At 33.4% G+C, this 24,922-nt stretch overlaps 1 non-coding gene across 1 annotated transcript; it reads right to left on the reverse strand.

Annotated features, from left to right (window-relative positions):
- Positions 1-11,631: 11,631 nt before the first annotated feature.
- Positions 11,632-11,764, reverse strand: LOC122096360. The gene has a single exon (XR_006145286.1). It is a non-coding gene; the product is annotated as a small nucleolar RNA SNORA42/SNORA80 family (small nucleolar RNA).
- Positions 11,765-24,922: the final 13,158 nt, after the last annotated feature.

The raw sequence follows: 24,922 nt of genomic DNA on the forward strand, positions 1-24,922 counted from the left end.
GATTATATCTGCAGCCATTTTGACTGTGCAACTACAGGACTCTGGTTGATGCTTGCCTTAAAATAGTGTTCTAGTGCGAAGTTGGTGTTACTTTCATACCAAATGGGCAGAACAAGCTTAAGAAACACAAGAAAAATGGCAAATCCAGGTATCTCAACTCCTACTCATGATAATCCGGTCACAGAACAGTTAATGAATAATCCAGAGGAGAGTTCCCCAAAAGTGCTAGAAACACTCCTGGTAAATATGGTGAATGAAAAATTGAAAACCTGTAAAGGACACAGTGTGAGTGTGATAAGAGCGAGATGAGGCTAACCAAAGATTATTGTCTCTCAACTTACATTCTTCTGTCTTTCTTTATTATATACTTATCTTCTTTGTATTATTTTGATATTTCAGTCAGTTTGTTAGTAATTTTTAGGTTTTCATAATGAGTTGTAAGAAATATTTCAATACTTCATATACAAATATCATGATAAGTATGTGAATAGTGAAACTTTCTACTATTCTATAGTATGTTTTTGTATTTTCTAATAGTATTTTAGAAAAATGAAGCTAATTTTTAATTCTTATGTGGCACAATTTATTGAAGATTTCCTTATGATATATGCATATATTGTGTACTTCATCAAATTTTTTAGCCTAGCTTTAGTTTGCAAAGTAGTTTTCCATTTTTTGCTTTTAATAATGTGGTCATAAAATGTTTTCTGTAAAGGGTCAGATAGCATATGCTTTAGGCGTTTACTTTATGGTCTGCTGCATATTTTCCTATTCTCCATTCCTTTAAAAATAGAAAAAAATATTTAGCTGGTTTGCTATGCCAATATACACTCTAGGCCAACCATGATCCAAAGATTTTGTCTATTCCTGTTCTCAAACTTTTATAACACTAGCTTTTATATTTAGGCCTATGAGACATTTCAGGCCTATGAGACATTTCATTATATTACTGTAGATTGAATTGATGTTTATGTTTTTTATCTGTATGTATCTCTAATTGTGTCTACATCTATATTAGAAAGAATCAGATTTATTCAGTGAATACCCTTGTGACCTTAAAAAAATCGACTTTATAATGTGGAGCTATTTTGGGGCTCTCAGAAATGTTAATTTTGGAGCATGTTGGACTAATTAACATCTAAACAATACTGAATCTTTCAACCCATGTACCTAACATTTCTTGTTATTTAGATTTTCTCTCATTTCTTTCTTTTCTTTTTTTCCAGAACTGGGGCTTGATTTCTGGGCCTGGGTGCTGCCTCTGGGCTTCTTTTGCTCAAGGCTAGCACTCTACTGCTTGAGCCACGCTCCACTTGCACCTTTTTTTGATATGTTTATTGGAGACAAGAGTCTTACAGACTTCTGCTCGAGCTGGCTTTGCATGGTGATCCTAAGTAGCTAGGATTATAGACAGGAGTGACTGGTGCCCAGCCTTGTTCTTTCCTTTTAGTAATGTTTCCTACAGATTTTGATGAGAGAATGAATGTCTTCACTTCTTATCTTAGAAAGTAGGAATTTATACTCTAGAAGATTTTTTTCATATTTGTCTTCAATAAGATCATAATGTTCTCTTCTCTTTATTTTACTGAAATATTAAGAGTTTTTTGTTCATCATGGATACATATTGTATTTTTATTGTTTTTATAATTGTTTGCTATGGTTTTTGTTTTGCTTATTCTCAAACTGCAGTTGTTTCACCCATGCTATAGTAATTGATAGCCCTATTTTTCAAAAAACAAATATCTTAAATTTAATTGATATATAGATATATAGAATGAAGACTATATGTAACAATTTGTATTACTCTTTGTATACTAAATGTCTTCCATGACTACTCCTTTTCAGCCTGGTCCCTCTAACTTCTGTCCTTTACATGTGAAATTTTGTAATCATTTTATGATTTGTACAAAATTTTAGCTCATCTATTGATGGTCTTGGAGTTAAGAATTGATGCCTAACTTCCAGCTACTATCCTGGCTGCCAGCTCTGTCTTCTAACACTTTCAAGTGTTTCAACACATAAAATTTTATCTTTCTGCTCAGGAGCTACGCATGACCGGGAATATTTTGTCACTGATTTACAATTTAGTACTATTGCCTTTATGATTTCACTACTTTGTAATTAAGTGGAATTTTATGACTCAATTTATGAGTATTTCATGGTAACTTGAAACAAACATACGTTCTCTTGTTGAGTGGGTATTATAAAAATTTTTAATCCATTCAAGTTGATTTATTTTATTGCTTAAGGTTCCTATGGCTTGCTTAATTTTCTGTGTACTTGTTGCTTTGATTATATCAAAAGGAATTTGGAAATTTCTAACTATAATTTTGGATTTACCAATTTTCCCGGGCAGTTTTACTAGTCTTCCTATATGTATTTATAGCTGTATTATTAAGTGCTTGCATGTTTATGAGTGAATTGATTCATTCTTATTAGACTATACCCTTCTTTCCCCAGACAGTCTTATATCCCTTAAAGTCTATTTTGTTTGATATTAATATAGCTATTTCATTTATTTAATTAATAATGCTTTCATGGTGCTATTTTTATCCTTTTACAAGGAAACTATCTGTACTTTTGTCTTTAAAGTAAAATATTAAGTCATTTCTTTATTATAGTTGGATATATGTCACTATTCTGACAATCTCTGGATTTAAATTGATGTGTTTAGACTACTTAACCTTAATGCAATTATTCATATAATTGGGTTTAGAACTATCATCATGTTTTTTTCCAACACATCTCATATATATTGCTCTAGAATTTATGTTGAATATGTTTATATTTTCAGTTTACTTTCCAATACTACTATATCACACATAATATTATATCATTATAAGAACATGTTTTCTACTTCAACATGCTATAAATGGCAAAACAGTTTGATACTACTTTTACTTTAAACATTCAATTACCTTATAAAAAGTTTTAAAATGAGAAAATAGGGTCTTTTTTAACACTTACTCAGATATTTACCATTTTTGTCTGGTGTTTGTTATTAATGATAGAAAATTTTTCTTTAGATATGATTTCCTTCTGCTTCAAATTTTTCTGTTAGCTTTTGTGCAATGCAGATTTGATGAATACACATTTTCTTGTCATTTTTTTCTATAGGAAGTATTTTTTTTATTTTTTGGGGGGGCGGGTCTGGTTGTGGGGCCTGAACTCTGGGCCTGGGCGCTGTCCCTCAGCTCTTCAGCTCAAGGCTATGGCTCTACCACTTGAGGCACAGCGCCACTTCCGGCTTTTTTCTTTTTGCTTATGTGGTGCTGAGGAAATGAACCCAGGGCCTCAGGCATGCAAGGCAAGCACTCTACCAATGAGCCACGTTCCCAGCCCCTAGGAAATATTTTTGTATTCGTATTTGTAAGCTATTTTCACTGACTATACAGTTCTTTTTAGGTGATTTTCTTTCAGTTTTGTGCTGATGCCATCCATTGTGTTCTTGCAAATATTCTGAGTAAAAATTTGACATGAGTCTTATCTTTGTCCTTCTTTACCTATCTTCAATACACAAAATGTCACTCTGCTACTTGAGCCATACCTCTAGCATTTTTTGTGCACTTGTTTTTCAGATAGGATTTTCAGATAGGATGGCTTCAGGTAGCAATTCTTTATATGCATTCCAGGGGTTGGAACCAGAAGCACATGCCTCCACCCCTTACTTGTTGATAGAGATGAGAGTCTCTCTATTCTTTTTCTTTATTGTCCTTGAACCATGATCATTTTGGTCTTTTCTTCCCAGGTGTAAGCCACTGCACCTGGCCCAAGCTTTCACTTTCTATGAGAATCAATAAAGTTACTTGTGCAACAGTTTTTTCATATTTTATTTTAAGGTTTAGTATAGTGGTTCAAATACATCCTTTACTGCTAATTTAGCCTTTTTTAGAGAATGACATTCTATTTGTCCCTATTGAATGCTCTGAGTATTCATTTAGGGTTCTTCTGCCACTCTGCATGACCTCCTCAGTTCATGGCTCCTTAGTCATTATTTCCTTCATCTCATGTTGTTTTATTCAGCAACAGAAAGAGGAAAATCTTATGCAAATATTTGAAGTACTTTTTTTGTGAACCTCCCTTGTTTCCTTTATTCAACTCTCCAAATTTCAAACCAAACATTTTCTTATTTTGGCTCTGTGCAGAAGAATAATTCTCAGACCTAGATATGAGGAGGGAAAACCCAAGTAGAGGGTAGTAAAGGTTCATTGAACTGAGAAGACCCTATCTCAATGCAGGACCAAGAAGTGATGTCAGTTTGCCTGTGGTCCCAGGTATTGGGATAGATGTGTAGGAATATCAGTTTGAAGACAGTCCTGGGCAAAAGCAAAACTTTATGGTCACTACAGCAGCCCAATGATTTGTGGTAGATAAATAAAAGTATTCGGTTTATGCCTTCTAGATAGTAATCTGATATAAGAAATAAGAGAATCACTTCCATATAAGCACATTTATAGAAAGTAGATACAATTGGTCAAAATGCAAATAATGAAAAATCTATGAAAATTTATAAAGATGGCATTTTGTAAAGGATTTGGGAAGGTTTCAATGAAGAATAGGCTTTGGATCTAGGCTTAGAGAATGGATAAGCCTTTGTTTTACTTGTATATCAATTAAAAGACATTAATGGATGAAAAACTTGGTCATCATTTTTATTCCATAATATTTCATGCATATGTTGCAGAATTTATAGTTACATCTGGATATATGCCTTTGTACTTTTTTTTTGGTGGTTCTGGAGTTTGAAACTTAGAGCCTTGTGTTTGCTAGCCAGGTGCTCAAATTCTGAGTCACTTCTTCAGGCCTTTTTAGCATAAGTTACCTTGAGATAAGGTCTCACCTTTGACATGGACCCACACTCACACAGTGGCCTGCCTGTTTTATGCTTCCTCTTGCAACTGGGATTTATACTTTCCATTCTACCCTGTTTCTTTTATTGAGATGGAGTCTTGTGAACTGTTTTGCCCAGGTTGGTACAGAACAACTATCCTCCTAATCTCACATCCCATCAGGGCTGGAATAGTGTTGCTCTACTGCATCCAGTTATTGGTTGAACAGAAATACTGTGTGCATGTTTCAGCAGGCCTTAATTTTCAATCCTTCTGATCTCAGCCCCTGAATTAGCTCAAAGTATAGGCACAAGTCAATAGCACTCAGCTTGCACCTGTACATTGTTAATAAAAGGATATTAAAAATCATATGGCCTTGTAGGTGGCATTGGACTAGTAAATAGTATCTCTAAGAATCATTAATAAAGATGTTAGAACAGAGAAAATGTTAGTGTCCTTTGATCTTGCTCTTTATTCATTCTCTTTTAACTCTGAATTTGAGCTGTGAGATGGTTCATAGAAAATCTCTGCAAGGTACACAACTTTAAAAAAATGTTGTTAACAGTTTGATTCATCACACAGGGATTGTTTCCAAGTTATTTGGCCTCTTCTAGCATATACTACTCTCTAAATTCCTTTCATTTAAAATAATCAGTAGACTAGGATGCTCCATTTTTAGGTGAGAGCCTCTGGCTACTGAAGAAGTTGGAAAGAAATACAGATTTCAGTATTTCCATCATTGTATCCCATTTTGTAGGAAGTCTAGGCATGTCAAACTCCTGCTGATTGAGTTATGATATAATTACTGTAGAAATAGCTCTGTGAAAACCCCGAATCCAGTCGTGGACAATATATAAAGCCACTCACAGAGGTCATCTTAACATTTTGCATTCTCACACCAGCTGTACTACTAAAGTTAATAACTTTTTCTTTTTTACCCTTTGGCTCTACAATTTTTTTTCCTTTTCTGTTTCATTTATTTATTTTTTTTATTGTGAAAATACTGTACAGAGGGGTTACAATTACATGGGCAAGATAGTGAGTACATTTCTTATCAAGGATTGTAGCCTCCTCCTTTGTTTACCCTTCCCATTCCTTCCAAGCCTCCCAACCCCCGCCCCCCCCACCCAATCCTCCCCCCGCCCCAAAGTTGTAAAGTTTGTTTTCGACATGACAACTTGTACTTATCATTGTTGCAAAGGGTCTACCTACCTGTATCCTTATTTAAACAACTTGTTTTTCCCCTTCCCGTCTACAAATTATACCGACATCAAATATAGTGAAAGCAGGAGTTATACTGTGGGGGAGGGACATACAAAACAACAAAGAAATAATCTTATAAATGCTTTAGAAACAAATTCATGAAAGAAAAAAAACATTTAAATACATATCTTAGGGTTCATTTTCCTAACATCAACTTATCTGATCTTTTCTGCTTGACTCAGACATATACTAGATATTGCAAATAAGGGAAACCATGGGACCTATGTTTCTTTGGGCTTGGCTTACTTCACTTAATATAATTTTTTCCAAGCCTTTCCATTTCCTAACAAATGGGGCAGTGTCATTCTTTCTGATGGAGGCATAGAATTCCATTGTGTATATATACCACACTTTCTTGATCCCTTAATCTCCTGAGGAGCATCTGGGTTGGTTCCATATCTTAGCTATGGTAAATAATGCTGCAACATAGTTGTACTGGTAGCTTTCATGTGGTCTTGTTTGTAAACATTTGGGTAAATGCCCAAAAGTGGGATTGCTGTGTCATAGGGGAGCTCTATGTGGAATCTATTGAGGAACCTCCATACTACTTTCCAAAGTAGTTGAACAAGTTTACATTCCCACCAACAATTCAGTAAGGTTGCCTTCTGTCCACATCCCCTCCAGCATCTGTTGTTATTAGAGTTCTTGATTTTAGCCATTCTATCTGGGGTGAGGTGGTATTTCAATGTTGTTTTGATTTGCATTTCTTTTATGGCTAGGGAGGTTGAGCATTTCTTCCCATGTCTATTGGCCATCTTTCTTTCTTCTTCAGAGAAGTTTCTCTTTAAGTCATTAGCCCACTTATTTATTGGGCAGTTTTTCTAAGGATATAAATCAAGTAATCTTGCATTTATACTAATGCTTTGAAAGCCAGGTTTCTACTTACGAATAAATATCTCTTGAACACTTTTCACAACAAAAATAAACTAAGATACAACTGCACTAGTAATCTCCAGCAATCACAGGTCTTAATTTTCAAGATGGGTTAAGACACGCTTTTCTGCAACTGTCAATTATATACAGCTTTGATACTTAAATCTCATTCAGATGTAAATTGATCTAGTGTTTGCAGAGCGTTATGGGAATTTTACCTAAAGGAAAGATTCCTAGATGCAAATTCACTGAGCAGAGTGTCTTTGAGATTTCAAAAGGTTTTGTACAAACTTAATTTTGCATGGAAATTTTCTTTTTTTTAATTGTGAAAATATCATCCAGAAGGGTTACAATTACATGAACAAGGTAATGAGTATATTTCTTATCAAGCATTGTTGCCTTCTTCTTTATTTCTCCTTACCATAGAAATTTTTTATTAAGAAAGGAGTTTTAGTTTTGTTTATTTAAGCTTTAAGGCTGATTGTTGCAAAAATTGAAATACTTTTTTCTTTCTGCAGGTTTATTTAAACATGACCATAGCAAAGATAAATTTTACCCTGATACATAGCACTTATTAAAAAAGAGAAATTTTTGTGTATCCGAAAAATATAATTATGAATAAAATTTTGTTCTATAACCAAAATTTTATTCTGTGAATAAAATTTTCTTGAAGACATAATATTTAGCATTTATGTGAGATAAATAAATACCATAATTTTAATAAATTTGTATGTCATGCCAGCTAGGAAAAATAAGACATCTGGAACAAGTAGGTTGTTTACATTAAAAATGAACATACTAGAAAATATTAGCACAATTGTTTATGGCATTTAATACTAGTAATAATAATGCAAAATTCAAGGTAACCAGATAAGCATATGCCAAAACTGTAGTGCAGTTTAAATTGTTTTCTTCAGATTAAATTTAAAAAAGGGAAACTTGGGTTTTACCACTTTCCTATTACTGCTCTTTGAGTCTTACTTTTTCTAATGTGGTATTTTAAAATGATAATCACAAAACTGTACTAAATCTTTATGTTTTCAGATATTCTCTGAATATCTTTATAAAGCAACAAATTAACCCTTCTCAGTATGTTAAGGACATAAAACCAAGCATAGGCTAGGAAATAATCTGAATCTTCACTTTTTACTTTTACAATATGTAGGATTCCCTAGCACGTTGTCAGTGGCTCATGTATGTAGGATTCCCTAGCAGGTTGTCTGTGGTCCATGCCTGTAATCCTTAGTTACTCAGGTGAATGAGGTATGAGAATTGCGGTTTGATGAGAGCCCTGGCAGGAAAGGCTTTGAGACTCCAATTGCCCTCCAGAAAGTAGCACTAGCCTTGAGTAAAGAGGAGCTCAGAGACAGTGCCCAGGCTCTGAGTTCAAGCCCAAAGGCCTCTATCCTCTTTCTCTAAAGTCTATAGACTTAGATCTATAAGTGTCTAAGGGTTGGAGGGAACAGAGGAAGAGAAGGGTGGAATGGATTTGTACCAATTTTTCACTTAAGCTCAGAATGTTTTAAAATCAGACAGTGTTATAGAACTGCAGTTTAGGATCAGTCTGTCATTGTTGCACAATCTAGAAAGTCACTTTAGAGCTGATTTATGAGAATATGTTTTAAAAAGCATTTGAAAAATCAAGAATAAGAAGCAAACATAATAATGAAATATTTAACTGCTTTGGAAGAAACTTTTTTTGACCTCAGATATGCCATTTGGTATATAGTGACATTTGGTACACAGTGACATTTGATTCACTGTGACTGGGAGGTAGTCAATTTTACAGAAATGTGTAGTGCATCACTTTAAAGCTCATTAATAGACTGTTGCAGATTCTTTTCTCTCTCATTTGATCTGCTACATTTCTGGCAAATAATATTGTTTTATTCACCACAGTTTATATGTTTATGATAGATTTACAGACTGAATACAAGTTTCTGGATAAAGACCTAGATGTAATATTTGCATCTTTTAGATTGGTGTATGTTGAGTTGCAACCTGGTGTTATAAAGTCTAGTACATGAAGCTTGTCTGATGGCTTCCAAACAACACAAGAAGTCATTTCCCCAGTGTTTTTCAGTTCCTGAATTCCTACTACTATGTGTCGAAATTGGAGCAATTTTGTTCATACAACTGTATTTTCTGTCTCAGGAACCTGCTCACTTTCTTCATATATAACTTGTTTTATTCATTTATTGTTTATGAATGTGTATTCAGGAAATTTATTATTAGTTTTTTATTGTTTAAATGTCTATTGTGTTTGACCTGGTCTATAAATTCCATAAGAACAAAGATCTCTCTTGTTAACTGTTGCATTGTTTCTCACTCAATGTTGACATGCGCATTACTGATCAGTAAATACTTATTGAATGAATGAGTCATGGAGGTAAGTATATGAACAAGAGAAACAAGATAGTTTCCAATGGAAGTTCATCTGTAAATATGCATTAATAGCTCAGTGGTGGTGCCACACACCTGCAATCCTAGCTACCTCAGGACACTGAGATCTGAGCATCAGGGTTTGAAGCCAGACTGCACAGAAAATTCCATAAGACTTATCTTCAATTAATCATCAAAAAGCTGGTGGTAGAGCTAAGACTCAAGTCATAGAGTGTCAGCTTAGCAGCCAGCTACTATAACCCCTATTGCCAGCATAAAAAGAACATGGATAAATGACATTACAAAAACTATATACAAATAATCATATTTGCATATTTTATACAATGTTTAGTACAAGTGTACAGGTCTTTGTTTTTTTAAATAGAAGTATGAAATTGAACATATATGTGCAGAATAACATTAACATCTGCCAATTGGATTGTCTTTGTCTTTATCCTTGACATATTAGTCATAACTGAACTTGCTAGCAGTCATAGTCAGTACTTGGTAGGCCTTAAAATAATACAGGTCTTCTAAGAAAATGAGTAGATAACTAGGAATTGATTTTTTGAAAATTGTTTATTGGTTTTTACTGAACATACATGTTTTTCTCCCTTCTTCAATATGCTTCATTGAAAATGTCAGTAAAGGAATATAGAGTAGTATAAATTTGTACGAGCACCAAAGAAGGGAGAAATAGGTCTAAACCCATTTGAAACATATGCCATTAATGCCTTTATGAAGCCTGTCTAACACATTTATTTTTAATTCATATCATAGCTCTCTAGCTCTTAGGAACACAAGGGAGCATCTTTGCTCAGATGTCAATTTCAACAGTGGAACCAGTAACATAAAAGCACAGAATTTATAAAATTGTTGCCTTAAGCAGACTACTCAGAGGTCATTTAAATTATGAAAACTAAAGGGAGGGCAACTCTGGAAATGCACATGTTGAGTAACCACCAATGACAGAAAAAGTACTCTAAATAATGACATTAAGAATACGTTTTAGGGCTGGGAAGGTGGCTCAATGGTGGATTGCTTGCCTTGCATGCATGAGACCCTGGGTTCGATTCCTCAGCACCACATAAGCAGAAAAAGCCAGAAGGGGCGCTGTGGTTCAAGTGCTAGAGTTTTATCCTTGAGCTTAAGAGCTGAGGGACAATGCCCAGGCCAGAGTTCAGGCCCCAGACTGAAAACAAACAAAAGAATACATTTTAGTGAATGGCAAACTAATCTGAGAATAGTTAAGTTCTACTACATTTCATTTTAGATTTATGCATCAACACTCTGAAATGAAATTATCTCTGTTGGCTTCAATAAAATGCTTGTACCGGATTCATTAAATGAGTGAAGAAAGTTTCTTTTCATTTTCTAGTTTCCAGAAGAGTTTGTATACTACTATAACATAATCCTATAGTGTTTTTAATATATGTTTTTATTGTAAAATTATTCTACAGAGGGCTTACAGTTACATGAGTAAGGTAATGAGTACATTTCCTATCTAGCATTGTTACCTCCTCCTTTGTTTTTCCCCTACCATCACTTCCTTCCCCACCTCCCCTACGCCTCCCTCTCCGCCCCTGAAGTTGTAAATTTTGTTTTCAACATAGTGTCTTGTACATCTCATTGTTACAATGGGTCAACCTTTATCCTTAGTTCAGAACTTTGTTTTTTGCCTTCCCCTCCCCAAATTAGAAAAATGTATATACAAGATTCAGGACACCGACATCAAATACAGTGAAAACAGGGGTTATTCCATGGGGGAAGAACATATAAAAGAAACAAAAAAATCACACAGTACATGATAAGTACAATAAAAACAACAGCAACAAAGATAAAACCTCTTGTGTTCCTATCTTGGGGTTCATTTTGAATCCTAGAGTTTTTGATTTAATACTATAAAAATGTTTGAGTAAGAAAAATAGTTTTGTGAGGAAGTGGTGCTGTGGCTCAAGTGGTAGAGCACTTGCCTTGAGCTGAAGAGCTAAAGGACAGTGCCTGGGCCCAGAGTTCAAGCCCCATGACAGACAAAAAAAAAAAATTCTGAGAAAAATAGTTTTGTGAGTGGGTGAGAGAAGGATATAAGTACATTTCTAAGTATAAATTCAAGCTTTAAGTGTAGTTTTTGCCTATTAGTAAGTTTTCTTTTTGTTCAAATTTGGAAAATATATTTTGAGAAAATTACTAATATTTTCTGTTAGAAAAGATTTGCAAAAAGTTTATACTATTCTCTCATTTTCACTTAATTTTCATTCTTTTTTTAAATTTTTTTCATTTTTTCCTCTGTGGAACCCTCTTCAGTGCCAGTAGCCCACAGATCGAGGCCAGGCCATGGTTCGGGACCACAGTTTGCTCTGGCATGGGACACTATGAAAGGCCCAGGGGGACGGGCCTGCCATAAATCCAACCCATGCATTCATTCGTCTTTTTTTTTTTTTTTAACAAATTTTTATTTCCCATTTCATGTTCTAGGCCAATCTTCATGATTTCAGATTTTTTCAAGTACAATAGTTAGCTTTTTTGACCTTTCAGTTTCATATTTATTTTTTATTTTACTCATTTCTTCCTTATGTTTTATTACTTTTTCTGACCTTATATAAAGTATTAGGCTGGAAATTAGTTGTTTAATTTTTTACTTTTATACTAATGTAAATGGCAATGATATTTTAAAAATATATCTTAATATCTTACATAAAATAAATTCTGTCTTGCATTTTTGTATCTTTTGATTCCAGAATTTATTATTTATTTCCTCATTTTTTCCTTGTTCTTAATGATTTATTTGAAATACATGCTCCATTTTACTAGCAGATAAAACATTTACTGGTACAGTTTTGCTTTTCTTCCCTTTTTCAATTTGATATTCAATTTCTACTCTTTTTTTTTTTTTTGGTCAGTCCTGGGGCTTGAACTCTGGGCTTGGGCGCTGTCCCTGCACTCTTCAGCTCAAGGCGAGCGCTCTACCGTTGTTTGAGTCACAGCGCCACTTGTGGTTTTCTAATGGTTTATTGCAGATGAGTCTCTTGGACTTTCTTGCCCGTGCTGGGTTTGAACCACAATCCTCAGATCTCAGCCTCCTGAGTAGCTAGGATTACAGACTTGAGCCACTGGCGCCCAGCTTCAACTTCTACTCTTAAGGCAAGTTCTCTACCACTTAAGTCATATCCTTAAATAGTTTACATTTACTTTTGTTCTTCAGGTAAGGTTGCACATTTTTGTTTGGTGATTCCATTTTGCATCTTAAATATTTGGGCTCACAGGTTTGCACCTGCATACTTTGCTTGTTTTTTAACTTTAAAAAAAAATTCTTATTGTTTTAAGATATTGGTACAAAGTAGTTGCCATTAAACGAACATTTTATGGATACAGTCCATGTTGATCTATATCACCCCTTTCAACATTCTCACCCATCCCTTCCAACCCATCCTCTTCCCTCACCTTCTTTTTAAATATTATTGTCAGGGCAATATACAGAGGGGTTACAGTTATATAAGTAAGGTAGTGATTATATTTCTCGTCTAACTTGTTACCCCTTCCCTCGTTTTTCTTCCTCTTTCCCTCCCTCCCAGTCGCCACCCCCCAGTAGGAAAAATCGTATTAATTGAAGTAAGCCAGACCCAAAGAAACATAGGTCCCATGGTCTCCCTTATTTGTAGTAATTAGTATGTGTCTTGGATACTCTTAGCAGATGAGCAGACTAGCTCAATATCTATGTACATATGACCACACAAGATGATGCTAAGCGAAATGAACCCAAGTACTGGACAAGAGTTTTTTCTTTGTTGTTGTTGTTCTTAACGTACTATGTGATTTCTTTTTTTCTTTTGTTTTTTTTTTTCCCTATGGTTTATCCCCTGTTGTCACTGTATTTGATTTTGGTACCTTGGGTATTTGTATATACGTTTATCTGAACTAGCAAAGGGAAGGGCAACAACAAAATGGTGAGACTAAGCACAAAGGGAGAACCTATGCAACAGTGATACAAAGGACAAAGGGGGAACCTATGTAACAAACAGTGATACTCACAAGACAATATGTTGGAAATGACCTGTACAACTCTGCTTGTATTTTTGTTGTTTTTTGTTTGTTTCTCTGCTTTTAAGTTTACTGATTTTTTTATTTTGTTGTAAAGATGCTGTACAGAGAGGTTACAGTTACGTTGAGTACTTTTTTTTCTGAGCATTGTTACACCCTCCTTTGTTGTTCTCCCTTCCCTTCCCTCCCCTACCTCCTGCAGTTTCCCCACCACCACCAAAGTTGTAAAGTTAATTTCCAATATGGTGTTTTGTGGGTATCATTGTTGCAATAGGACATCCTTTTATTTATTTATTTTTTTGTCTCTCATGGGGCTGGAACTCTGGACCTGGGCGCAACTCTGCTTGTTTTTTGAGAGAAGATCTTCCTAATTTTTTCCTGGGCTGGCTTCTAATTGTGTAATCTTCATCTCTCTGATTTCCAAATACCTGAAATTATAGACATGTACTACACATGCCTGACTCATTTTCTAATTTAAATGGCTTTGGGTTTCTTTTTGTTTTCCTAACTCATTGGTAATTGATAATACTTTCTTTTATGTGTCAACATTAGAATATGCTCTAAGTGTTCCTTAGGAATGTATTTCATCTAATTTTGGGGCTTTGAGTTATTACTAATTTGTAGACAGTGAGTTTGTTGTTCAGTCTTTCTGTAAGCTTAATTTGTATTTCAGAATTTGTAATTCTCAAAATTTTTGAGAGTGGTGTGCTAAAATCTCCCACAACACGTGATTGTATAAAAGCTATTTTATTTCTCATACAATTTGCCTCAACCATTCTTATGAAATATCTGAATATAAAATCTAATAAGAACAAAAGACAATGCTGAGAGACAGTCATAGATTTCTACTATTAATCATATTGTGCTGTAATATTATAAAGCACTGCATTAGGTTTGTTTATGTCTTGATGAAAATGTGCCTAGCAGGGGCTGGGAAGGTAGCTCAGCGGCAGAGTGCATGCCTTGCAAGCATGAGACCCTGGGTTCGATTCCTCAGCACCACATAAACAGAAAAAGCCGGAAGTGGCGCTGTGGCTCCAGTGGTAGAGCACTAGCCTTGAGCTGAAGAGCTGAGGGACAGCGCCCAGACCCAGAGTTCAGGCCTCATGACTGGCAAAAAAAAAAGAAAATGTGCCTAGCAATTTCAAAAGTCCTATTACATACCTAAAGTTACATATTTTAATGACATTGATCAAGATGCACTGTATTCATAAGCTATTTTGTTGAATGACAACTTCTTTATACAACTACTTAAAGATTGAAAAAATGTTCAAAGAAATAAAAACAGCTTGATTCTTTTTTGGTTAGATACTAAAAAAAGAATATGGAAAGCTGTTCTTTATTCTAGAAAAGGGGTCAAGGAAATATAAAATAATTCATTTAGTTTATTTTCTGTAAGTCTTCTCTAGTCATTTGTCAGTTACTTATGGCCCATGATAATTCTCATTATCTTGTAGAGTAAGAAAAAGTTAATCGATCATCTTCCTGAGCACAAAAAGAATATTAATGATCTATATCCTTCTTCCAAACATTCAGAATAAGTTCTGAAAAATACTGAGGATGAAGAACAATGTTTGTTAGTTTTTAAGAACATCAAATCAAATCAGACTAACTATTGTGTTCTTGGCTAGGTTACCTCTTATCTAATTTATCTTGTTAGTTAATTATTGGGGTATTTAATTATGTATCATAGTAAACAGAGATAATAATAACTGTTAGGCTTGTTGAGATGATTTGATAACTATCAAAAGAGTGCTCCAGATAGGTGACAATGTTGTCAGACACCTTGTATTCATATACTGTTTTTTAGATGGGAACTTCTTTGTACAACTAATTAGAGATAATAATAATAAAAATGTTTTTAAAAAGGGTGCTCCAATGAGTCCCTGACACATGCAAATAATCTGTAGAGGTTAAACCATCACTAGGGTAAATATTATTGTCCATATTGAATTAAACTATAAAAATAATCACCAATTTCATTTTCATGATAAAATATTGAAGAATCAATATGATGGTCACATTTTTCCAGTGTGTGGCTAGGCATGCTTGATGGAAGAGTGCGCAATGTGCGATGAATGTGCATGGAGGCAAAAACTCCTTGTTTATATATGTGCTGTTGGTTTTTCTTTCTTATCTGTTATATCTGATTCAAATTCATTCATTTATTTATAGAACTGTAATTGCACATACTTCCTTGTTATTTTGATTAATTGATATATTTACACTTGATCATATTCTATGGGATTCTATTTAATGTTTATTAATATAGTACTTTCTAGAAATAACATTTTACTGTTTAATTGTTTTATGACACTGCAATTTGAACTCATGCCCTCATGCTTGACTCTTTCACTTCAGCAATTTTTCAGATTTGGTCTTGCACTTTTGCCTATACCATCTTAGATCTGCTTGTGCCTACTTTGTTGCTGGAAACAGAGGCATGTACCATCACATTAAGCTCCTGTATCTCCTTAACTTTTTTCCTGAGTTGGTCTCAAAATGTTGTCCTTCCAATTTCTACCTCCTGAGCAGCCATTATTACACCAATGAGCCACAACACCTGATCCTCCTTATTAAATTTTAGTCAGGTATTGTATTGTATATAGTAAGAAGTAGTGTGTTTCATAATTAACTAAATGTGAATAAACAGTATTTGTTTAATTTGGAAATTTTATGTATTTTTCAAATAGGACACTTTTATTAACAAATCTAATCTCTAAAAGTCCAGAAAAAATTACTATTTCAGACAAAACTGTCTTAAGTTTACAAATGTTATTAAAATAATCCTGAACATTGGTATCTAATGTTTACTGGAAACTGACACATTTATTTTAATAATATATTATTTTCTTAGCAAACACTTCAATAGCATATCCAATGGTATATTATTCTATTTTTCTTAGCAAATACTTTAATTTTTATGCACATTTTTGTTTTCCTTATTACATTGTTTTTGTTTTGTTTTGTTTGTGTGGTACTAGTGTTTGAACTCAAGCTCATGCTTGCTAGGCAGATAGTCTGTCTTCAGCCCTCTTCATTATACATTTAATAAGGGATTGTGGTACAGATACTACATTTCATAAGTTTCATTCTAGGTCACTATGATGACATGCCATAATATTATGATGATATAAACATGCACAAAGAATATAATTTGGAGATAATGGATTTCCTGTTTATTACTTCAAATGAGATACTCCACATCATTACTGCTAATCATCATTCTGATTCTGAAATGTTAGTGTACTTTTTGAACCCTGAATAAATGAAATTAATATAAATTACATATAATGCTCGGTGTCCCCTAGGGCTTAAATTTTACTTTCTTCTTTATTGTGTTTGAGGTTATTTCCTCTTAGGTAGTGATACTGTCGACTTGCAATATTTCAGTGTCTATGTTCTCATTAGTGATACAAATCCTGGCTTGCTGTATTATTGCATTTGCAGCAGAATATACTATACTGAATCTCTTTAATTAAGAATCTTCTCTACCTCTGCCCCCATTCATTTAACAGTTTTGGAAAGGAATTGTCTATGGTTGGGTTTATGCTTCACTTCTCTTAGCAAGAATTTGACATAACCATGAATAGAAAATTCAGAAATTCTGATAAAGCTGTCTTTTAATTATGCAGTTAAATATGCCCAATATTTTAGGTTCTTCTATTTAAAAATAATGTAATTGCATATAGTTTTGTGCTGTCTGTCTGTCTGTCTGTCTGTCTGTCTGTCTCTGTTTATCTCTCTGTTTTCCAGTACTGGAGCCTGAACACAGGGCCATGTGTTCTCACTCAGCTTTCTTACTCACTACCATTTGAGCCATATCTCTAGTGTATATTTTTTACTGCTTAAATTTTTACTTCTAAGGTTGCATTGAATTTTGATCCTCTGGATCTTAACCTACTTACTACTTATGATTACAAGCATAAACTACCAGCACCTGACCTATATAGCACTATTATGTCTTTCTACTTAGTTGAATTATTTTTATTAAGTTTTAAATTTAGTGAGTTTTAAATTTTCCTAGGTATGCCATAACAATCTATAAGTTTCCTTGTTTATATTTCCAAGTAATTTTAATTATTTTCTCTATTTAAAAAATTATACTGGGTAATATATCTGTATAATGTTGAACAGCAGAAGAAGTTGTGAACACCTTGGTATTTAATAAAAATGGCTCTATTGTTTACTCATTAAGTAAAATACAAGTTTTAGACTAAAAAGTCACAGGTAGAAACAAATAGACTAATTGTAAATATATGCTAGCTCATCTGTTCAGGGTAGTGGTAGATGAGGTTTAGGGAAACAGAAATATTTGATGTCTTGTCCAGGTATCAACACTGGTGTGTGGATGTAGCACAGAAGAGCAGAGGAATCCCTTAACTTCATAACTTTTCATTTGCACAACTGATTGCATCCATGTAGTGTTTCATCACCTACACTGTAAGGTTCTTGAAAGTAAGGAACTGTAGTGTAGTGGTTAAAATATCATGATTTGGAATCAGATTTCTTCCATGTAAGTGCAGGCTTCAACATTTACTATATAGACATTAACAAAGGTACTTTTTTCCCATATTTGTTTCTTTCCCTATATCTACAAATGGTGATCATTATCATCATCATCAACATTAAGCGTTTGTGAGGATTAAACAGCAAACAAAGAAGAAAACAAGAACAAAATATTTAGCACAATGCCAACACTTATAAGGACTCAAAGATACTATGATGAAATAGTTTTGTATTATTAATAAACTTTCATACCTTTCAAGAACTCAAGAAATACTATTTCATCTATTATTGACTCTAAAAGTTCCTCTTGACATAAGACATCTACTTTAAGTCATTTCCTCATATTGCAAGTACTTAAAAGTTTTTGCTTCATGACAGGTTAAAGGTTGAGCTTTTAGGACAATGGAATTTTTGAATATGTAGTAAACTAAATGCATCCAATAAATTGCAGACCACATATCTCTTATGATACTAGAGTTCTGATGGATGTACCTGGTAAACATGAATGGGAAAACACAAGCAGTTTCATTAATTCAACAGCTCTATTTGTGTTAATGAACAACATTTCAGCCAAAGTAATCAAATGGCAAAATTTTCTTTCATACCAAATCAACAACGTGGCTATCATTTAATTTGTTGTCCTTTCTGTTGTGATTGAAAGGTGAATAGAAATGATTGTCTTCCCTTCAAGTTCTTTTGTGAACTTGAATAGAAATTTAAGTTCTGATCAATGGATTGTATTTTTCGTCATTTATTTGGTTAAACTTTTATCACATAAATAAAAAAATATATTACTTAGGATGCTTTATGTGAGAAAATATTTAATTAAAGAATACTTAGGCAAGGAAATCTCTGTGTTGTTTCAAAATAGCTCATTGTTGACTAAAAGCAAACATAGTATAAGTTCCCTATCATTATTCTATATTAAGTTTGAGTATAGCTCTTTTAGAAAGTGATTCTCAGAAGGATCAGTGCTGCTGAGGCCCTTATAGTTTCACAATATTAATGGATTCAGTTTTGTTTAAGGTTAAATTTTCAAATATTTTTATGAAACAATGACAAGGTTATAACTTAATTTTAAACTCAGTACAACTTTATAAAGTGTCCATATTGTACAGTTTTTTATATATATGATTATTTATTGTCTTGAGTTGACAGTCAAATTTAGCACAAAGAAAATTAAAGAGTCATCTTGTTACAGTTTACACTATAATGATTATGATTAACGCCTCTTGTTTTTGATGCATGCAACGATGACAGCTTATAAACTTTGATAACTTGGTTTGGCTAATCTTGGACTTTGATTTGTATGTAACATGAGGGATATCTGAAGAAATTTGTTATAAATAAACTAGGTTTTGTTTTGTTTTGTTTTTGGTTGTAGGGATTGAATTCTGGGCTAGGGTGTTGTCCCCAGTTCTTCAGCTCAAAGTTAGCACTCTACCACTTGAGCCACAGTGCCACTTCGGGCTTTTTCTGTTTATGTGGTGCTGAGGAATGGAACCTAGGGTTTCCTGCATGTGAGACAAGCACTCTACCACTGAGCCACCTTCCCAGCCCATAAAAAACTAGGTTTTTAAAAGATATATCATGGTGTATATGCTTGTAAGAAGATTAATATTTAATTATCTTTCCTTTGATTAATCTGAAGTCCATTACTAATGGACATTATTATTCTTTTGGTTTCTGCATCATATTGTACATAGATATTACATTTCACTTCAGTTATAATACAAATACTTTTGTATTTGTCACTGAAAGTATCATATTTCTGAGTTCAAAGCAGTTATCTTTAGAAAACAGAAGCTATTTCCTGAGCTATGATTATGCTTAATGGTTCATAAATGTCTGCATAGTAATGCTCATTTACTTATCCTTCTTGTTTATTTTTGTCCTTACTAGTTATTCTTTAAGGCTCCTTATACAATGCAAATCAGTCATTCTATATCCCTAAACCAGAGCACTGAATTTACATCAGATTATTTTGTTGCCTGTACTGTATCCATTTTTCAGATGTTTTAAAATAAATTGTTTCAACCAAATAATTTGAGGGGATGAGTGGGATTGTTTGGGGGTGGGGAGAGTGGAAGAGGCAACACTAGTCAAGATGCACTGTACTCATAAATTGACATGTTGCATTTAAATTCCTTTGTACAAGTACTTAAAGATTAAAAACTAAGTTGGTCCAGTTTCCAATGGATTATAATGCTACCATTAAATAAAAAGGTATTGATGCATGTCATTTATATTATCATGAGCAGGAAAATATATGTATTTTTAAATGAAATATAACAATGCTACTTTAAAAAATAGGTCAATATATTTATAAAACACTCACAAAAATACCTTTCATGTAATTTTTAACAGAACCACAATATAGGTTCTTATCTTACAATCACAATTTATTTTTTTCTTGGATCATTGCTATTGTGGAAAAGATCCAGGAATTTCTAGAAGCAACAACTGAAGTAGTAACTGATTTGTCTGTTTTCTGTAGGAAGAATTTTATGCAAAAGAAGATAGATACTAGAATCTAGAAGATTATCATCATAAACAAGGATATGTATAGGGATAGAAAAAACAAAAAAGACATTTATATGAAACTAGAATTGTATGTGAGATTGAATTAAGTATCAAAAAGTACAAGAGTTTGGTTCAGTACATTTCTAAGAAAGATACTCAATTTAATTCTATAAAACAAGACTGAATCCAGATTTTGAGGTGTGAAACACCTCTCCCATGGCATCTTTCTGCTTTCATTAAAGCACTTGGCATCACCAGTTTCAGTAAATTCGATTATTTTTATTCTGTGTCCAGAATTTTTGGTTCAAGGCATGTTACTTGAGCTGAATTAATCAGGGTAAATGCTGTGATCTAAGGGTTTTTGCTTTTGTTTGGCTTTGGGATGAAATAGGAAGCCTGGGACTATAGTAGCTGTTTGAATTATGTGTTCTCAATAGAAACAGTCCTTTCTAGTTTAGAAATTTTATACCTTATGAAATTGGTGGATGATTATTTTCTTGATAATTGAATGTAGGAATAAAAAGGAAGAAATCAGAAGTCATTTATACATTGTCAAAACAGTGTCACCATTAGGACAAATGACTAGAGCAATAAACGACAAAAAGAGAACGACAAAAAGAGAAACAAAGAATGAGAAATGTTTCTAAAAAATGAAATCAAGTGGGAATCCTTCTCCACATCCCTCAAGTCTAGTAGGAAATGGTCTTTCTCTGTTACTTGCCTGCTATGGTTGCAACAATTACAATGAAATCCCTTGCCTGGATTTTACTTCCACTCTTAAACAAATCATTATAAACTATTTTGTATATGGTGGTTAGAAATATTATAGAAACAGGAATATAAGAGTTACCAGTAAAGGTTTGCAAATTTTATAGAGCTTTTAATATCCAGTGCTTCTGACATGCACATACATGACTCAAGTAGTCATTCTTTATTTGGAAAAGATGACTTAAATCAATTACTACTATTATATAGTTTTATGAATTTAGATTCCTAACATAAGAAAAATCACTCTAATAATCCAACATTTGAAGTTATTGGATAATAATAAATTGTTTATGGTTTCCTTTTAATCAGCCAGCCAGTTTGAAGCCAACCTCCCACAAAAGTCTTATCTCCATTTAACTACCAAAAGGGGAAAAAGCCATAAGTGAAGCTCTGGCTCAAGTGGTAGCCTTGAGCAAAAAAGCTCAGAGACATGAATTCAAGCGCCAAAGGCCAGAACAGACAGACAGCAGACACACCACCACCACCACCAACAACAACCAAAAAGCTCAGTGCTTGATCATGCTTCCTGAGAGTAGCATCAATCTTTAAAAATGTCTTGCCTGTAATGTAATGTTTTATATTTATTTATATTTATGTTTATTCTCATATGAAATAGAAGTGTGTCTTATATAGGTGTTATTGACAAGGTACAGCACAATTCATTTTTAATGAATTAATAAATCTATGAATCAGGCATTGATCAATGAAGTGACAGTGAAAGCAGAGCATAATAGAGGTGTATAGATTTCAGGTAAAGTTATACAGTCAGATTTATTATAACCTGCTGTATGACATAACTACCTTTCACCATAAACTATTCCTTTGAAAACCTTAATTACATATCAGATGATGAAATAGTAATGTGGCATCAGACAAAAGAAATATTATACTACAACATCTTTTTCACTCCAAGCTGATGATTTGAAAAAACCTTCAAGGAGAATTAAAAATATTATGTTTAGTGATATATTTCCCAATTATTATTATCTTCATTTCCATGGAAATTTTTTATTGTTATTGTAGAGGTGATACACAGAGGAGTTACAGTTAAATGAAACCAGTAATGACTAATGAGTATAATTCTTTTTGAACCATTTTCCCCTTCTGTCTCTCTCTCTTAGTCTTTCCCTCCCATCCCCACCCATATCCAGTTTTTCCATATAGTGTCAATATCACTTGTATTTGTTCATCCTTGTTCTACCATTTTTGTGCCCTCCCAGACCCTCCCAAATACAAACAAACAAGACAAAAGGAAAAGAAAACAAAAACAGCAACAATGGCAAAGAATATCTCTCGTTTCCTTTTCTTGGAATTCATTTCATAGAATAATATTGTATATGACCATCTGTAGATAACTACTGAACCTTTGTCCACCACATCTATGCAGAGCCTTTCTTGGCCTCTGTATGTTAATGACAAGGGTCCTATATAATTTAACATTTTCCAGTGTTATTTATTTATTTTAGTCATTCAGTGTGTTTATTTGTAGATTTATAGTCAAATTGTAGTTATCACAAATAAGGGAAACCATGCAGCCTATTTTTCTTTGGCTCTGGCTTACTTCATTTAATATAATTTTTTCCATCTTTCTATTTCCTTATAAATGGTACAATATTATACTTTCTTATGGATAAGTAAAATTCCATTGTGTAAGGATATAGTATCTATCTATCTATCTATCTATCTATCTATCTATCTATCTATCTATCTTTCTATCTCACATTTTCTTGATCCTTTTGTCCAGAAGCACTTCTAGATTGATTCCATATCTTAGCTATGATAAGTAATGCTTCAATAAACAAGGTTGTGTTGGTGGCTTTAGAGTGGCTTTGCTTTTGATCTGTTGGATAAATGCCCAGAAGTGGAATTGCTGGGTCATAGAGAAGATCTATGTTTCAACTTTTAAGGAAGCTTCATACTGTTTTCCAGAGTGGGTTGAACAAGTTCACATTCTTAACAACAGCATAATAGGGTTCCATTTTGGCCATATCCCCACCAGCATTTGTGATTGTTACGTTTCTTGATAATGGCTATTATAACTGGGGTGAGGCACAATATTGTTTTGATGTGCATTTCTTTTATGGCCAGAGATGTTGAACATTTCTTCGTGTGTCTAATGACTATTCTTTTTTTTCTTCCTCTGAGAAGTCTCTCTTTATGTCTTTAGCCTATCTAGTGATTAGGTTGTTGATTTTTTGAAGGTTTACTTTTTGGGGGCTTAATTTTTGAGCTCTAAGTTTATTTTAGATATGAGGCACTACTCTGATGTATAGCTAGTGAAGATTTTTTATTGTGATGTAAAGAACAAGGTGAACATGTACTGGATCATAATATCCACTAAAATCCAGTAGAAATAAGGCAAAAAAATCTCATATATTGCACACATTGGTTGTATTTAGTCATTAAGCAGCTGTAAACATTTATAGTAGATAAAATAGATTTTCCTGAGACCCAAGTTTTTACTTATAGGTCATTAAGGAGATAGAAGAGTTTGTCGTAATTTAGCTGACTATTTGCATTAAAATGTTTGAATCTCTGCTTTATAGCTCTCATAATTCACTTTTCATTAGGATGGTGATGTTAACAGACTAAGACTCTGCCTGCTATTTTTGGACATTCTTATTGATGTATTCCATAGTTATATCCACTAAAATTTTATAATCACTCAATTTTTTGGCATCTATTTATAATATATATTAACCTCTTATTTGTTTAAAAAGATATGACTCTTAAAATTAGTAAGATTTGGTATGTAGATACATGTCTGTAATTCCAGAACTCAGGAAGTAGAGGTAGGAGTACCTTGAGTTTGCAATTAGCTTAGGCTACCTGACAAGATCTTGTCCCAGAAAAAAACAAGAGTTGGGAAATCAAATAAATAACTTGTAGTCAGAATTCAATCTGTCTGCTAGCTTGATTTACAAGCCTCTCTTTTATAACAAATTTTGTGCTAGATATTTTGTATAAATTCTTTATTATATTATTTCTCCTACAAATCTTTGGGCAAAGGCACAATAATAAAAATCATTACTCAGGATTTAGTCTGTAAAGTGGGAAATCATATTAGTTATTTCAAGCAAAAAGATATTTAATAAGTCGAATTAGGTACTTACAAAATTATTAGAAAGGTAAAGGAATGAGTATTGAGAACAGAGCATTATCTTTTGGGCTCATTGCCACTGAGAATCAAAGTTGCTACTGTGCAAAATTGTAAAATTGAAGGAAGGAATCCTCTGAAGACTTTACAGCTCCTCTTCAATTCACAAAAGATTGAACAGCATGAGAATACAGAGATGACTTCCAGACACTCTCATCTGGGAAACACAAGCATCTGTCTGCCACAACTGTCAGAGAAGGAAGAAGAGAGCTGGTGCCTCTCTTTTTCCAAATTTTAGGTTGATACATCTCATTTATAAAATTTGAAATACATATATAAAATGATATAGGTTTGGTAATCAAGGCTGTTAATCTTGTTCTTACAATGGAAGGAGGCAGATAAGGTAATGTAAAGACTGTAAAATGCCAGCATGTAATATTCACCACAGTCCTTTCCAAAACACACACTTCTGCAACAATAGGAAACATCTCTTCTACCAAGCATATTGCAGCTGTCATCCAAATCAAAAGAGACCCAAAGTCCTTTCCTATTGTCATACAGCCTAAAGAGTAAGTTCTAAGTTTAAGAACCTTTCATAATAGGCAAGAGAAGGGGTCAAAATAGTTATTTTCCCAAATTT

The sequence above is a fragment of the Dipodomys spectabilis genome, unplaced genomic scaffold (assembly GCF_019054845.1).
Source record: "Dipodomys spectabilis isolate Male_0828 unplaced genomic scaffold, ASM1905484v1 ptg000369l, whole genome shotgun sequence".
Lineage (NCBI taxonomy): Eukaryota > Metazoa > Chordata > Mammalia > Rodentia > Heteromyidae > Dipodomys > Dipodomys spectabilis.